Source organism: Eptesicus fuscus, chromosome 5 (genome assembly GCF_027574615.1).
Source record: "Eptesicus fuscus isolate TK198812 chromosome 5, DD_ASM_mEF_20220401, whole genome shotgun sequence".
In the NCBI taxonomy this organism is placed as follows: Eukaryota; Metazoa; Chordata; class Mammalia; order Chiroptera; family Vespertilionidae; genus Eptesicus; species Eptesicus fuscus.
This window is the reverse complement of record NC_072477.1, coordinates 40,238,232-40,256,376: the sequence shown is the minus strand read 5'-3', so window position 1 is coordinate 40,256,376 and position 18,145 is coordinate 40,238,232.

The window sequence follows — 18,145 nt, the reverse complement described above, 5'->3', positions numbered from 1 at the left end:
TAGCTCTCTTTGTCTCCCTACATAAAACATGAGCCATTATGGTGCTATTTGCATAATTCATGATTTCTCTGTCCTTTGAATCTGTGAGTGGCATGAGAAAAATATCTGCTTTTCCCTGTTGCATTCAAAACCTGATATATTTGTGATATTATGGATTACCTGTATCATTATAGCTATCAATATTTAACATTCATATTTATAAACTTCCCAGGTCATCATAGGAGGAGACAGGTAATATCTGAGAGGTCTCTTTCCAAACTTTTCACCAGAATACCCATGAAACTACACGAAATAGTGAAAAAAGGAACAACAATTAACTGTAAATTTAGGATAGAGAAAGGCCATATGCTGAGGTTCACAGGGAATGTCTACTAATGCACCTGTCAATGGGATGGATTGAGAAGTATATTCTTAAGCTTACAAACCAAGAGCCCCACACACTGAACCACAGAAGCCCAGCTGGTGCAGAAAGACAATAGAAAGAAAATGTATCTTGCCCCCACCATTTGCCCTCAATTATTCCAGGACCTTGGAGCTGTACTGGCTGGAAAAACAAATGGCCCAACTGGGAAGAAACTGTCTACTGAGGCAGCCAGAGTCAAATCCAGACTCATGCCTCCCATCCAACTCATCATTTTCTCTCTTTCTACATCCATTCAGAGAGTGTGGCTCCCACACCACAGTCAGGCAGAAGGTAGATGGAGATAAGCAGACAAGTGTTGTGTCCTGGAATGCCTACTCGTGTAATAAAAAATACTGTAATAGAGAGAGAGAGGCAAGAAGGAGCAGGGGCAATGCATGTTGGGAGGGCATATGATTTTTTGTTTGTTTGTTTGCTGTTCTTTAAAACAGAGCAGTAGATTGCCTCTCAGTCTCTCACCTCCTAGTCAGAAATTTCAGCAGTTAGAGCAGGAAACCTAATGCCAAGAAACCTGTGATAGCTAAATATCTGGGAGAGCCTAGGAATTAAGGTAGGCACTGTGTAAGTCAGTCTGCCCTTCAGATCTGCTTTGCTTGGGCCCAAGAGGAAAGCAGGAGAAATGAAGACTCTTCACTAATACTCTCTGTTGGAAAGTGTCAGATTTGAACATATTGTTCTCCTTTCCAGTATGAATAAACAGAACAATGCCAAAGGGAGCCTAAAAAAAGAATGCTGCAAGATGAGAGAAAGGAAGCTTTTTCATATGTAAGCTATATATACTGTATATCTTTAAAAAAATTTCTCCAGGAAAGAGAAAAACATTTTAAGAGTCATATTTTTGGTATTCTCCAAAAGTTGCAAAAAAGGCATAGCCACTGTGCGATAGGAGTCAGGAGCCATCAAGAAAAAACAGGATGCCCTAACCGGTTTGGCTCAATGGATAGCTTGTCGGCCTGTGGACTCAAGGGTCCCAGGTTTGATTCTGGTCAAGGGCATGTACCTTGGTTGCAGGCACATCCCCAGTAGGGGGTGTGCAGGAAGCAGCTGATTGATGTTTCTCTCTCATTGATGTTTCTAACTCTCTATCCCTCTCCCTTCCTCTCTGTAAAAAATCAATAAAATACAATTAAAAAAAGAAAAAAAAAAGAAAAAACAGGATGAAGGAAGATTTGCAAAGGCTGAAACAAAAAATGAGGGCAGGTATCCCAAAAATATAACAGCAGAATTAAAACCTGTACTGAAGTGAGTAAATACATAGAAGTCTGCAGAAATCAAAGCAGTAAAGGAGAAGACAAAGTAAGGAGCAAATAGACCGAGATGAATATCTTGAAAGGACACAGATCTAATCCCAGAATTACAGTATTCCCAATGAAGAAGGGAACCAAACATGGGAAACAATGGTCAACCATATGTCTGAAGAAAACTTTTTTCTTAGCTGGAGAAGATCTGACATAAAATTAAAATTACCAGACTCTTTTTATTTTAAATTTTATTTTATTGTTTAAAGTATTATAAATAGTAGTACATATGTCTCCTTTTTTTCTACATTGACCTTCCCCCAGCCTCTCCTACCCACCCCTCCACCCCAGCACATGCCTTCACTCGCCCCCCACCCTCCCTAGTGTCTTGCATCCATTGGTTATGCTTATATGCATGCATAAAATTACCAGACTCATTTAGTGACATATTTTAAAAAGATGTTTGAGTTTCCACATTAAAGAATCTTTCAGGCATTTAGATGAAAATGAACAGGTTACTAATGCCACAGATTTCAAGCTGGGCTGAGCTCAGCCCCGAAGGCTTGAGGACTGTTCTAGAAGACAAGAACTGTGTCTCAAGAATTCCATAATCACCTAATGTGATGCTTATGTGCAAAGGCTCTAGGAATTCATTTTCAGATTTATAGGGATGCAGAAAATGTATCCTATATGTTCCCTTCTTGAAAAGAACGTATCTGAATTTGCAGTCTAATTGATTAACAGGTGCATTGCCTGAGGACACACACACACACACACACACACACACACACACACACACACACCAAATGACTTGCAGTGAGCATTGGAGAATATTAAAAATATAAAAGAAAGATTAGTTTTGAATATTATTACAAAATTGTATCAAAGCTAATGCCTGTGTTGAAAAAAGATTTACTTAGGTCTACAGACTAAATTCTATGAGCAAAGACTGATGAAAGAGGAAGGAAGAGCATATTCTAAGTTTTCCACAATGAGTTGGTGTGTTTTCATATTTAGGGGGAAAGTTATAAAATGTTATCATTTAACATAAAACAATGTTTTCTCTGACCAAATAGTTTTAGTTTGAGAAGTGACTTCTTCAAGAGAATGCTTTTCAAGGCAGCTTACTTACCTCTAACACTGAAATTATTAGAGGATCAGATGGGCCATGTATCTGGCTTCCATTGGCAAGGAAGGAAATCCTGATAAGCTGAGGCTTTAAGAAACTATACAAAGAGACAAGATATATAAATTATTTTCATATAATTTTTTTCAAGTGAAGAAAAATGTTAGCATCTAAAGCAGTCAGTGGAAACTCAGACTCGGTTTTTCTCATTTGATATGTTGTTAAAAAAATTGGTTGTTTTTGCTTCTGAGAGTTTTCTTAGGAATTCATAAGTTGTAGTTGAGCCAATGTAAGAATTTTGAAATAAATGTTTTTCTCTAGAGTTTTGGCCTTTGTTAAAGTTTTGATGTGAAGTGAGAGGGAAGAGGAATCTTATGAATTTTTACATGTGATGTTTGTTCTTCATAGAATGGGTGTGGGAATGAGAAACTGGAAATTATGCCTATGATGAATATAAGAAATAGTTGTGACTTTTAAAAAATATTAAAGCTTTAGTCTAAATTGTAATCTCTCCCCATCCTTCCTGTGATATTTATCTTTGATGAATGTATGTCTGTACTAACCATAATTGTTAAAAGAGAAAAAAGAAGCACTGGAAGAGATTTGAAAAAAAATCTGTATTTGGTGCACATATTTGGTTACTTGGGAAAATCTTGCTGCTATTTGAGTTTTAATAAAAAGAGAAGACCCAGTTCTTGGCCAGGAAAGAATTAACAACCTCCCTGCCCTATAATCCTCCCAAAACCCTAATTAAGTTTGTCGTTGATTGTTGACAGCTCACCTGTTTTTCCATCTTTACTATGTTTAAGCATGGAGAGGATGGACGCAGTGAGGGTAATGTAGAATGCTTAGGGCCATTTGTAGACTATGAATTCTCCAAAACCATTCATCGTTGTGCTGTAAAGGGTTTGCTTAGCACTTATTTGCACATTGTACAAAGATGGCACCACTCTTGCAGGATAGAAATTTTAAAACATGTAAACATCTGCATGTACAAACAGCCAGCAAGTAGAACTGATAACCTCCCAGTGCATGCAGACCTCATTGCTGGTGTTGAAGACACAGAATAATTATGACTCTTGGTCTCTGCAGTGGAAAGCTAGTTAGGGAGACCAGTGCAACACAAATGGAATGATTAGCAAACAGTCAGGTGGTAAGCTGATTGGATTGTCTTCCAGTGCCCATGTTTTTTCATCTGTAAACCAGGAATATTAGAACTGCTTATCCCAATAGGGCCTGCTACATAGCAAGTGCTCATAGAGGTTAGCCCATCATTACTGTTACTTAAATTAAAATGTTACTATGTAAATGTAATAGAAGGTAGGAGAAAGAAATGGCCAATATATGTCCTGCAGCAATGAAGAAAAGTTAATTAAATATTTGAGATCTGAGCTGGGCCTTTGAGTGATGGTGACATTTTAGCTAGCTTGTGACCTAAGCAATGGGGAGGTCATGGGAGGTAGGAAAAGAGTAGTAGTTGTAGAGGCATGTGGGTTGCTGCCTCTACAGTTAAGATAACAGCCTAACTGGTTCAGTGGGTGTGTGTTGCACTTTGTGGGATAGAAAATTCAATAGATAGGGTGGGGTGAGATTATGAATACTTTACAAGTCAGGCAAAGGAGTTTGGATTTTGATATGATCAGCAATGAATTGTCTATGCTTAGGTGAAAGGAGTAATATGACAAAAACAGTTTGGTAGCAGGAGGCCGGATGGTTGGAAGGAGCAGATCACTGAAGTCAGGGGGGCCAGAGAAAAGGCTGTTACAACAGCTCAGTGGAGCTGTAATCAGGGCTTGGCTGGTGAAACAGAGCCTGGGACAGAGCCAAGGAGCTGTGAAAGAAGTGACACATGGGGAGAAATAGCAGAGCAATGAAAGACAGGGCTGTGTTTTGAAATCTGGTGCTACATTTTCTGAGCCCAACACCAGGAGGTTGACACATACATGAGTTTGTAGAACAACTAGAGGCCCGGTGCACAAAATTCGTGCGGGGGGGGGGGGGGGGTCCCCTCAGCCCAGCCTGCACCCTCTCCAATCTGGGACATCCCTCTCACAATCCGGGACCACTAGCTCCTAACTGCCCCCCTGCCAGCCTGATCACCCCTAACTGCCTCTGCCTGCTGGCCTGATCACCCCTAACTTCCCCCCCTGCTGGTCTGGTCGCCCCCAACTGCCTCCCCCTGTCAGCCTGCTTGCCCCCAACTGTCCCCCTCTGCCAGTTTGGTCACCCCTAACTGCCCCTCCCACCGGCCTGGTTGCCCCTCACTGCTCCCCCTCCCCTGCTGGCCTGGTTGCCCCCAACTGCTCCCCCTGCTGGCCTGGTCACCCCCAACTGCCCCCCTACTGGCATGGTCACCCCAAACTCCCCCCACACACACCAGCCTGGTTGCCCCAACTGCCCTCCCCTGCCGGCCTGGTCGCCCCATGCAGCCTGCTGTTCAGTCATTTTGGTCGTCCCTCACTAACCCCCCTGCTGGCCTGGTTGCCCCACACAGCCTGCTGTTCAGTCATCCATCTGGTCGTTTAGGTTGTGACGGCCCCTGGCTTTTTATATATTAGGATTGAGGCCTAATAACTGAGGAGGTCACTGAAAATGAGACTGTGAAGACCATAAGTGCATGGGCAGGCAGAGAACAAAGGCTAATAATAAATTGGGGAAAAATCTGGTGTCCTCTCAATGTTCTTTGAGCTTATCCAAACTATTATGTGTCTGTGTAGAAAAGTAAGACCTAGGAAGCAAACATTGGGCTTAAAATCCAGGACTGTAACAATCTATTTGCACATGTGTTATCCACCACTGGTCTATGTGGTGCTTGAGGGTAAGATTGCATCATGTTTATATGTGTTGTTTGTGGTTGTGCCAGGTTTAGATCCTGTCACCACCAGCCTAGCTGGATGCCCCTGAGTGAGTTGTTGAACCTCTTTATGCTTTAGCTCCCGCATGACTAAAGTGGAATAATAATAGTATCTACCTCACAATGATATGGTGAGGCTTAGGAAAAGTCATACATGCTATGTGCTCAGAGCAGTGCTTGGTGAGTGCTTGATCTTATAGGAGGAGTTGTAATAGTTAATGGTGGTGGGTCATGGTATAGTGGTGAGGGTAGTAGTTCACTTTACCCCAATGAATGTAAACATTGTGACCCATTGCTCAGAAAATGGCTCTCAAACCAATCTGTTGAAAGCATAGTTGCCAAAGGCAATTCCTATGCAACCAAAAGTACAAATACTAAAAGTAAAGTTATCTGGGAAGGTATCTATTAGGTTTTATGAACCTTGGTTCATCTTTATGCAATGATCATTTAATTAAAGCAATGCTGTGCACATGGCATTCTTATAGATACAGCATTGAAAGTTAAGAGTAAAAATACTAGGTGCCTACTGCTTGTAAAAGTATAAGCAGACACTTCATTCATATCATTGTTAATATCATTTTGGATTCCATGTTGAGCTCCCTTAGATCATGTTTTGTGATTGCTCAAGTCGGCTTTAATTATAGCTCTTACATTGCAGGCAAGTTATGTCCTAGGTCCTGTGAAGTGGCCAGCTCACCATAAGTGGGTGCTGTCAAAGGAAAATGCCCAGTCACTTGACTAAAAACTGGAAGCATTGAGTGCTTTCTGGCATGTGGGCTCCTCCAAATGCTTTCTGGAGTGGACCATTCAGCCAATAAATCAGTAACAGAGATGAGGACATATGCAGGAAAGGCCCTTTTGTTTTGCCAGGAACTGGCCCTAATTTGCATTATGTTTTATTTTGTTTGTTTAAATCATGACTTATAATTGCACTTTCCCCTGGGTGTACCAGAAGGCAAACAATATGGTGATGGGAACCTCGGCTCTCGCCATTTTTCAAAGGAGTTGGAAGTTTTAGAGACCAGAGAATAGGGAGCATTTCAGTACAGAAACACACACACACAACACACACACACACACACACACACACACACACACACAATACAACCACGTGTCTAACAGAGGATGACCATCTGGATTGAATGGTGCTTTTCATGACATAAAGAGATGCTGCCTCTATTAGAATTATCTGGCTTTACCTACTTTGGGCTCAATCCCAGATGTTCCCTAGAGCTATTTGCTGACTGCCATTTGGGGCTTATGTCATGGCACATGGGCACGATGCAGGCCTTCTTTCTGGAGCCAACCCCCTTCACTTGGTGCCATGGAGCCTGCAGCAGCCCACACCCAAGTTTGGCTGAAGGCCACATCCTCCCTCCAGGGTCAGCGAAGAGGCTCCTCAATTCATGTTTCTAGAACTAAGCTTGGACTGCAGCAGAGCAGGTTGGCAAAGGGTATAGGTGTTTAGGTGTTCCCATGCCCTGCATTTACCAGGAAGTCAGAATTGTATCTTTAATCCCATCTTTGATCATTGAGAATCACTGGGAGTAGCAAACCTTAGGAATGCCACAAAAAATCTTACCAAGTATGAGAATTGGACGAACAGAAATGGCATACTATAACTATCTCTGGGAAACTGGGAGATGCAATTCAGGAGGGAACTCTGAAGAGATATTCTGTGTTTATGTGGTTTAATTTTAATGCATCTAGTGATTTTTTTCCTCCTGTTCTGGTTAAAAAAAGTTTTTAAGTTTAGTTACACATTGGCATACCAATTGCTACCAATAACAGCTTGGTTTCATAGTGTTTTCTTTAAACCATATTTTCAGGGATTTTTAGATTAACGGATTCATCATTCAGTAAATACTTATCGTATGTTTTTATTTGTTGGGCACTGTTATGAACATGGGAGAGGTAGCTTGAACAACACAAGCTGTGGAGGTCCCTGCCCTCATCGTACTGACATTCTAACTCGGGAGACAGACTATACACAAACAAGAATGGATCAGGTGAAAACAAGCATCATGGTGAACTAAAGCAGGGGGTTGTGTTAGAGAATGAATGGGGGAAGGCGAGAGGCTTCTGAACAGAGACCTGAATGAACAGAGGCAGACATGAAAAGATCTGGCACAGGGAGCAGCTGGTGCAGAGTCTCTGAGGTTGGAATGAGCTTGGCAAGATGCATAACAGAGACATGGTTCCTGTGCTGACTAAAATCCTCTAATGGCTTCCTACGGCACTTAGAATAAAACTCCAACTCCTTACAAGCTGGGGTTTGCTAAGACCTTGTTGGCTTGTAAGGAGTTTGAGTTTTAGTCAAAGTGCCGTAGAAAACCATTAGAGGATTTTAATCAGGAAAGTGACAAAATGTGATTTGGAAATGACCAGCAAATACTGTTTAAGATTACTCAAAATGGTATTTATATTTAATCAATATCATTTCATTTTTCACATGTTTTAGGACAAAGGGAGGGAATTCACATTTATTCAGAACCTTTTATGTACTATATATTGCTTTGGACACTTCCCTTATGTTTCATGTAACTTTTAGAACAATCCTAGACGTAATTATTCTTACTATCTCTCCATACTGATGATAAAACAGAGGTTTGGAGAGATTAGGTAACTTGCCCAAAGTCACATGAGTAGGGCAAAGCCAGAAATCAACTCCTTACCAAAAGCGTGCACTATTTCCATTATGCCACATTGTCTTAGCACTTTGGTGTTTAGCATAGTGTCTTGAACATAAAAGACATTCAATACATTTTTGTTAAATGTATGAAAACATTTCCATTAAAAAAAAACACCTCTGTCTTTATAACATCAAATCTCAAAATGATGGCCTAGGGCAAGAGGTAAAGAAATATAATAGTCTTATTCCTACTTTAATGAGAGTCTGAAAACTTTTAGGAAGTATCTGAAAGATACCAGGACTTGGGTTTGAATTAGAACCTAGGCCAGGGTTTAGTTATGGGAAACAAAACCCACTTGGCTTTCTTAAGCAGAAAGACATTTAACACAGGACCTCGGGCACAGTCACAGTTCTTGAAGAGTAAAACTGACCTCTTGAGGATTGTGATTGAAGGATGGGGAGTCACAGGGCCTGAGTTACCTGATCAGATTGGGGAGAGTGACAGCACGATGGGAGATGAGGTGGTTCCCAATTTCAGACCCCCTCACAGAAAGAGCACCCACAACTGTTCACAGACCAGACGCCTCTGTGAAGATCTCAACATTGTTGGGAAGGCTGGGACTCCGGATGGCTTCGGGAATGAATCGCTTATCTGACCTGCCAGAGAAGCCCCTCTGCCTCCTGCCAGCCTCAGGAACAGGGTGTGCAGCAGGAGTTCATTGATTGGACTCCTGGCTTCAAGAACACATCCCCTTTGCTGCAAAGAGAGTCAGGAATGCTGGGCTGCCATCACCAGAACAGCCACTCAGCAGTCACACCTCTGGCCCCTGGCCCCTGAAACCGCTGCTGAGAGGCTCCTGCCACCACACACCTATTGGCCAATAGCAAGAGCAGAAGCAGCGGGGAAAACAGTCCCTCCCTCACACACATCCTTCTTCCAAACCTCCCACACATGCATATAATTGGAAGACTGATTTGCAAACCCTGGCTGCAAGGAACCTGGGATATGTAGTTTTTAGCTTTCCAGCCTCTACACAATAGAAGGAAAGTGGAGTGGATGATGGGTGCCAATTTCTCATATTCACTTGGTCTTACCATGCCGACCCAAATGCCATGTCCGCCACTTAGGAAAGCAGGTTTGAAACTGAGACATGCAGCCAGCGAGGTGGAGTTTTTAATCGTCACTAAAATCACTCAGATGTAGCTACCCTCTGAGTGATGAAGGGCTGCATTCTCGGCTTCCTGTGTGAGAAGCTCGTTGGGCCTGTGTTTGTCCCATGATGCTTCTGTCCTCAAAGATAAAAGAACCGAGAACTTAGAATATGCCCTGGGAGGTCCTCAGAAGAACACAGTGTGATTTCAGCTCACATGGTTTCTTGGTAATCTTGCCAAGTGTTTAACCAAGCTCGGGAGCGTCTGTGGACGGCAGGCTTTTATGAAGCCTGAGATTGCAGTCTTGGCGGGCCTGTCACCAACCACCAGCTTTGAGAGAATGCAGGATGCCTCCAGGGCCTTTCCTGTTCTCATCTTATTTACATGAGAAGTTTATTTGCAGGGCTGACTTGACATGAAACTTAGATTAGCCATTGCAGCTTGTGGGTCATAATGTATTCATAACAAGTTTGAGCGGAGAAAATTGAGAGCATTCCATGCCAGCTGAGGACACAACCCTTCTCCTTTAATCTTCACAGAGGGACTGGCTGGAATCCAGGCTTTAAACATGGATGTTTACTAATTTGATTGTTATTCAGCAGATATATATTCCAGGTATGTGAACATCACCAATCTTGATTAAGGATGAGTGCCAGAGGGTCTCTAAGTCACAGGTTCCTCATCTGTAACATGGGGATTAAAAATAGTCACATCAACCCTGCTGGTGTGGCTCAGTGATTGAGTGTTGACCCATGAACCAGGAGGTCACTGTTCCATTCCTGGTAAAGGCACATGCCTGGGTTGCGGGCTTAATCCCCAGTAGGGAGCATGCAGGCAGCAGCCGATCAATGATTCTATTTCATCATTGATGTTTCTATCTCTCTCTCCCTCTCCCTTCCTCTCTCTGAAATCAACTTCCTATCATAGGAAGTTGAGAGATTTCATGACAAAGAGCATGTATCAAAGCCCTTAGCACATTTCCTGGCTTATATTTAGCACTCAATAAATGGAAGCTTTGACCCTTACCCACACGATTCTCCTATTGATAGATTCTGTGGTGGGCATATCTGTGCGGCCACCAAATATGCCACCTCAATCTGTGCCTGCACTTTTCTGCCCGTTTCTTTAGAGGAATTGAGGCATTTTCACAATGCAGTCAATAATGATGTATGTTCATACCACAGGGAGGAGATAAATCGTTTTAGTGTAATTTGTTTTAAAAGGCAGGAAATACATGTGATAGTTGAGATCAAGAAACTGGTATTTACGAGAATGCTTTTAGATGTATGGGAGATTTACTAGTGTGGAAGAACCCCTCTGTGACAATAGCTGATAATGTCTTCTCTTTCTTGTCTTCAGTCTAAGATGATTTCTTAGAGACAGCATGGCAGAGTCTGCAATGGCCCAAAGGAACACCCCTAAACTGGGAGTAAGAAAATCTGCCTCCAACATTTATTAACTGTGTAACCTTCACACAATTACCGAACGTCTGTAAACTTCAGTTCCTTCATCTGGAAATACCCATTTTACCTGTTTCCAAGAATCTGTTGCGTGTCAGTAGCACCTCATGTCCCTGCTCTCTAGAATTACTCTGCTCTGACACTGTATCTGGGCCTGTTTCCCCAAGAACATCCCCCTTCTTCAGACCCGACTTAACATGTGTTCCAATCCCACAGGGTCTTGGTGTGAAATAAAGTGAATTGTAAAATATGTGGGACATTTCCTGGCTTGTTACAGCATCCCTCCCAAAATAACAGATCTAAACCCACCCAGGAAACTAAATAATATTGAAACTTCAAGAAAGTTTAAGTCAAAGGGTCTTGCGGGGTGGCGGGGGGAGGGGGGGGCCCGCAGCGGAGCTTTATTAGTTTTCTAGAGCTTCCATAACGAAGTACCACAAACCACCCAGCCTGTGTGGATCAGTGGTGGGCGCTGACCCATAAAGCAGGAGGTCATGATTCAATTCCTTGTCAGGGCACATGCTTGGGTTATGGGCTCAATCCCCAGTGTGGGGCGTGCAGGAGGCAGCCAATCAATGATTCTCTCTCATCATTGATGTTTCTATCTCTCTTTCTCTCTCCCTCTCTCTGAAAGCAATAAAAACATACCTTAAAAAAAAAAAAAAAGAACAAAGTACCACAAACCAAGTAGCTTAAAACAACAGAAATTTATTCTTTTACAGATCTGGAGGCTAGGAGTCTGAAATCAAGGTGTAGGCAGACACCTTGAAAGCTCCAGGGTAGAACATTTTCTTGCCCCTCCCCAGATGCTGATGGCCCCTGGCAAGCCTCTGCGTGTGGCCGCATCACTCCAATCTCTGCAGTTGAATTCATTTGGGCTTCTTCTCTGTGTGTCCTCTCTCCTTTCTCATGAGAACACCAATCATTGGATTTAGGGCTCACCCTGATCCAGCATGACCTCATTTTAACTACATCGGCAAGATCCTATTTCCAAATAAGGTCACATTCTGAGTAGACACGAATGTTGGGGAGACACTATTCATACCATATAGGAACCCTTTAAATTGTGCAGTATGTGGGGAGAGCTATGGTTTTGTTTGTTTGTTTTTGTAGAATAACCCCATGGTACATGTCACTATCTCTCCATCCCGTTCTCACTGCCTAACTCAATCCTGTTCAAAATTCTTTTTAAAAAAATCTTTATTATTGAAAGTATTATATATGTCCCCTTCTATTCCCCATTGACCCCTTATAGCCCACCCCAACCCCTGTACAAAATTCTTTGTTCCTGTATTGGCTCTCTACCCTGACCATAAATCTGGGTATGCCCTTGGACTCATTCTGTGCCCTCACCGTTACCTCCAAACCGGCATTTCAACCAGTTCTTCTCTATCCTAAGTCCCAGTTGAATCTCTCCCCAAATCTTTATCTCTCACAGCAAATGCCAGCCCATGCACGGCTGCCTTAGCTACCGCAGAGCTGTGAAGCAAGGCTTCATGGGGCTGGTCTTGTTCCCCTGTTTACATCTCCACATTTCTTCCAAACCTGGTCAAGTCACATCCCTGCTGACAATCCTTCAGGGACGCCATCTATTATCTCAGTGGACTTCCAGCTCATCCTCTCTCTCACATCCTCACACATATGCTTCACTCCAGCCACACCAAATGTATTATGGTCCCCTGAGCCCACCATGCTCTTCTTCACCTCCTCTCTCTGGCACGATATGCTCCATCAGGCCTGTCTGGTTCACATTATGGTCACCCTTGCAGACTTATCTCAAGCCCATTTTCATTTTGGAAGCCATCTATGATAACTCCAAGCTGGGTTAGGCATACTCTTCTTCTGTATACATCTTACCCTCTTCATCCTTGATTTTTTTGGTCTGTCTCTCATATTAGGTTCCTTCATGCTATGTACCTTTCTTCTCTGTGTTCCAGATGTCTATATTGTAGATATTAGCACAATGCCAGGCCAATAGTAGGTATAGTAAATGCTTGTTGAATGAGTAAACAGAGTTTAAGACTAGTAATTGTCAAACCAAGATAGCAGCATAGGTAAACACCTAAACTGCTGCCTCGCACAACAATTTCAAAACTACAACTAAAAGACAAAACGGACATCGTCCAGAACCACAGGAAAGCTGGCTGAGTGGAAATTCTACAACTAGAAGGAAAGAGAAAAGCACACGGAGAATCAGAGGAGCTGAAAAAGGCTGAGGTACGAAGACACGCGCACAGGCGGCTGAGTGCCTGGCTGGCTTTCTCTAGAGGGAAGGAGACAAAAGCTCCAGACTGTGCTGAACCCCAGTTCTGACTGCACTGAACCCCAGTTCTGGGTGAGACCCTGGGGACCCAGGCTCATATGGGGGTAATCTGGACTGTCAGGTGGAAACTCAGGGGAGCTGCGAAAGGCAGAGGTCTGGAGGTGCGCGCGCGAGTGCGCGAAGAGAGGACTGACTGCTGAGTGCGCCACTGGCTTTCTCTAGTGGGAGGGAAATGGAAGCTCCCCACTGCGCTGAACTCCAGTTCCAAGCGAGAATCTGGGAATCCAGATTCATTGGAGGAGAAACTGGACTGTCTGGCAGCGGGCGAAACTCGAGGGCGGCTTACTCTTAGAGGTGCTTGCAGCGATTTCTGAGGGACATTGAGACCCAGGGGCCTCATAGGACAGGGCTGACAGGAAGCCAAGACTGTCTGCTCAGCCCTGAGACTCCACCCCATCCAAGCTGAGCACAGAGGCTTTTGCAATTTTGCAAGTCTTGTCTCATAAGGCTGTCTCCAGCACAGAAGTTCTCCCTGCATAGACACAGTTGATCCTCACAGCCAATTGGCCTGGAGGTCAATTCCTCCAAGTGATACCAACAACAATCAAGACTTAACTACAACAAGGCTGAGCACACAGTCCACAAAGGGGTGCACCAAGAGTGTCCACCTCAGGTAACTGGGGAGGCCGAGCCACTGGGCCATATAGGACACCTAGCACACAAAGCTACCCTACCAACTCAGGGAAGCAGTGAAAATGCGGAGACAAAGAAACAGATCACAAATGAAAGAAATGGAGGAAAACAAACAACTGGATATAGAGTTCAAAACCACGGTTATAAGGTTTTTCAAGAATTTCCTAGAAAAGGCAAATAAATTTAGCGAGACCCTTGAGGATATGAAAAAGGACCAACTAGAAATTAAACATACACTGACTGAAATAAAAAATATTATACAGAGACCCAATAGCAGACTAGAGGAATGCAAGAATCAAATCAAAGATTTGAAATACAAAGAAGCAAAAAACACTCAACCAGAAAAGCAAAAAGAAAAAAGAATCCAAAAAGTTGAAGATAGTGTAAGAAGCCTCTGGGACAACTTCAAGCATACCGACATCAGAATTATGGGGGTGCCAGAAGAAGAGAGAGAGCAAGATACTGAAAACCTATTTGAAGAAATAATGACTGAAAACTTCCCCCACCTGGTGAAAGAAATAGACTTACAAGTCCAGGAAGCGCACAGAACCCCAAACAAAAGGAATCCAAAGAGGACCACACCAAGACACATCATACTTAAAATGCCAAGAGCAAAAGACAGAGAGAATATTAAAAGCAGCGAGAGAAAAACAGTTAATTACCTACAAGGGAGCACCCATGATTGTCAGCTGATTTCTAAACAGAAACTATGCAGGCCAGATGGGAGTGGCAAGAAATATTCAAAGTGATGAATAGCAAGAACCTACAACCAAGATTACTCTACCCAGCAAAGCTATCATTCAAAATTGAAGGTCAGATAAAGAGCTTCACAGATAAGAAAAAGCTAAAGGAGTTCATCACCACCAAACCAGTATTATATGAAATGCTGAAAGGTGTTCTTTAAGAAGAGGAAGAAGAAGAAAAAGATAAAGATAAACATTATGAACAACAAATACATATCTATCAACAAGTGAATCTAAAAATCAAGTGAATAAAAAAATCTGATGAACATAATAAACTGGTGAATATAATAGAATCAGGGGCATAGAAAGGGAGTGGACTGAAAATTCTCAAGGGGAAAGGGGTATGGGGTGTGGGAAGAGACTGGACAAAAATCGTACACCTGTGGATGAGGACAGTGCAGGGGAGGTAAGGGCAGAGGGTGAGGTGGGAACTGGGTGGAGGGGAGCTATGGGGGGAAAAAAGAGGAACAATTGTAATAACCTGAACAATATTTATTAAATTAAAAAAAATACTAGTAATTGTCCAGAGTGGGGCCAATATGTGGCTCTTAGAGATTTCTAATTTCTATACTATAATATTGAGCATGTGATTCTTCAGGGAATACTGTGGTTACACTATCCCTTTGACGATGATTACATATGTGGCTACAGAAGCATAAGAATTGCTCAAAATATTTTTTATTTATATTACGGTATATTTCTAACTATGGGAAAAACCCTTTTGGCAGGTTAACTTTCCTGAGGAGGGATATCTGAGCCCAGAGCATTTTAACAATGGGAAATATCTAGAAAGCATCTCCAGATGAGCAGAGGGATTGTTCAGAAACATGTCATGTGCTTCTCAGGAATTGCCTCAAAATACCAGATTTGATTGTTTCCTGCACTGCCCCCTTGAAGTTCCAGACATATTTGCAAGCTGGATCACTCTCTTTTCTGTTCATTGAGGCATAATTGAAATAACATTATAGTCATTTCAGGTATACAACATAATGATACAGTATTTGTACATACGTATTTCAAAATGATCACCACAATGAGTCCAGTTAACATCCATCACCATGCACAGTTATACATTTTTTCTTATTATGATAACTTTCAAGATCCACTTTCCTAGCTACTTTCAAATATGCAATATAGTATTGTTAACTATAGTCACCATACTGTACATTGCATCTCCACGATTTAGTCATTGCAACCACCACTCTGTTCTCTATGTCCATGCCCTTGTTTTTTCAGTTTGTTTGTGTGTTTTTTTTAGGTTCTACATATCAGTAAAATCATACATTATTTATCTTCTTCTGACTGACTCATTTCACGTAATATAATGCCCTCAAAGTCCATCATGTTGTTGCAAATGGCTCACTTTCTTTCTGGGAGCCTGAGCCGACTCCTGAAGGGGAGGGGTGTGACTAAGTGTTAGTGGTGCGCAGCATGGTATAGCAGCTCTATGCCGAGGTTTCCCATCTGGAGTTGCTCCATGCATTGGGTGCATTGGTGCTTTCATTCACGGACTCTACCGTGGCACTTACACAAGGCTAGTCACTTTCCTGTTCAGTCCAGAAGTTTGCTAATCTGTAAATTCCGACACAAAATGCTTACTTAATGTTGAAAGTTATGATTCTGGTGGTGAGGATGCTTGTCCTTATGTTGAAGATGCCAGTGATTTCCTTTTTATGTCATTTAATATATATTTATCTTAGCCCCAAATCTCTGACCTTATGCACTTAAAAAGAAGGATGCAATGCTACAGGTTGACATGGAAAGATGTCCCATGTACAGTATTAAGTGAAAAAAAGCAGGTTTCAGAATATTATGTATATACTAGAGGCCCAGTGCACGGATTCATGCACCGGTGAGGTCCCTCAGTCTGGCTGGCGGGGATTGGGCCAAAACCAGCAGTCTGACATTCCCCGAAGGGTCCCGGATTGCTAGAGGGCACATGACAGGCTGAGGGGCCCCACCAGTGCACGAATCTATGCACTGGACCTCTAGTATGCATATAAGATCGCTGGTTAATCTCTTCCTGCCATCCCCCCATTTCCTCCCCGCTATTCCATGTTTCTGTGCATTGAGCATCTGTGCATTGGTCAGTGCACATATTAGCTACTGGTCGAATGATTGAACGATCAAACGGTCGGACACTTAGCATATTAGCCTTCTATATATATAGATAGTACAAACCGGTTTTTATTTTTTAAATACTGGTGAAATTTTGTCCTGGACCAGTAGCATCAGCATTACACAAGAACTTGTTAGAGATGCAAATTCTTGGGTCACACTCCTGACCTACTGAATCAGAAACTCTGGGTGTAGCGATGATGTGCACTGACCACCAGGGCCAGCAGCAGGACCTGCATGTTCTGATACATTCTCATCTAGAGGAACCACTGGTCTAGGGTGTTATCCTGGGATGTTTTGCTACAGTATATAGTGCCCTTGGGTATAGTATGGGTTTGTAACGTCTTTATAACTTACACGTTCTAGTAAATGAATTACTTATGTTTTGTAAAGGATTTCGATTACCTTGTTTCTGATTCATTGTATTCATCTATGCCTTTCCTTGACAAAATCATTAAAATAAATAGCCAAAAAGTTATATGTACACAATAATGCTGGTGACTATACAGAAAAAAAAAAAATCTCTGGAGGACTATACATTTAGCTAGTGCTTTTCAAACTTTGATTCAGACTTTAATACAGATTACTTGGGAGCCTTTTAAAAATGTAAGACTGGATTGAGGCCTGAGGTTCTGCATTTCTAACCAGCTCCCGGCCAAGCCTGCTGGTCAGTTATTTCTGGAAGGTGAAAAGGTGGGGGATTTTCACTTTGTGCATTTCACCTTGGTGTGTTATTTGAATTTTTTTTAAAAAAAAACAAAAGCTGTAGTCAGAGAGAAAAGAATTTAAAAATATTTTATCAGAATTTGCCTTACTTCTACCTTTCTTTGCTAGGCGAGCTTAGCCTTTAAATTTTAGTTTTCTAAGAGTGCATCAAAAAGAAACTGATCAGTTGGCCCTATGCATTCCCTTGCTCTCCAGATCGTTGCAGATATGAATATTAAAAAGCAGTAGTGTTAGGTGTAGAGGATGGTTGGAAGGGATTCATATGAGCTGGAACTTTTTCAGTGGCGAGCATCTTCTGTTTTAAAAAAATCCAAGGGACATGCTGATTTCAGCCATGGGTGAATCCAAGTCTTCAAATGACATTTTAGGAACTGGTTTCTTGCCATCTCTGGTTGCTTCCCTTGGCAATGGCTTTATCTGCAGGCAGTCCCTCTCTCCCTAGGATGGCCACAGAAGCACTAGGCTCTGTTCTATTAGATTAGAACGCCTTGTTCCAGCAAATGTCTCAGGGACTCCTTGGCACAAACCAATCTCTGAATCTGTCAGTCACTTCCTTTGGCTGGACTTGGTCACCTTGCACTTCTGAAGAAGTCTGGGGGTGGTATCAACCCCATCCAAAGGAGCTGAAAGGAAGGGTTGACTCATCATAAGAGATCCAAACTGTTGGTACAAGAACAAGGCAGACTAGATGTAAAAGTGAGAAATGGTGTTCTATTATG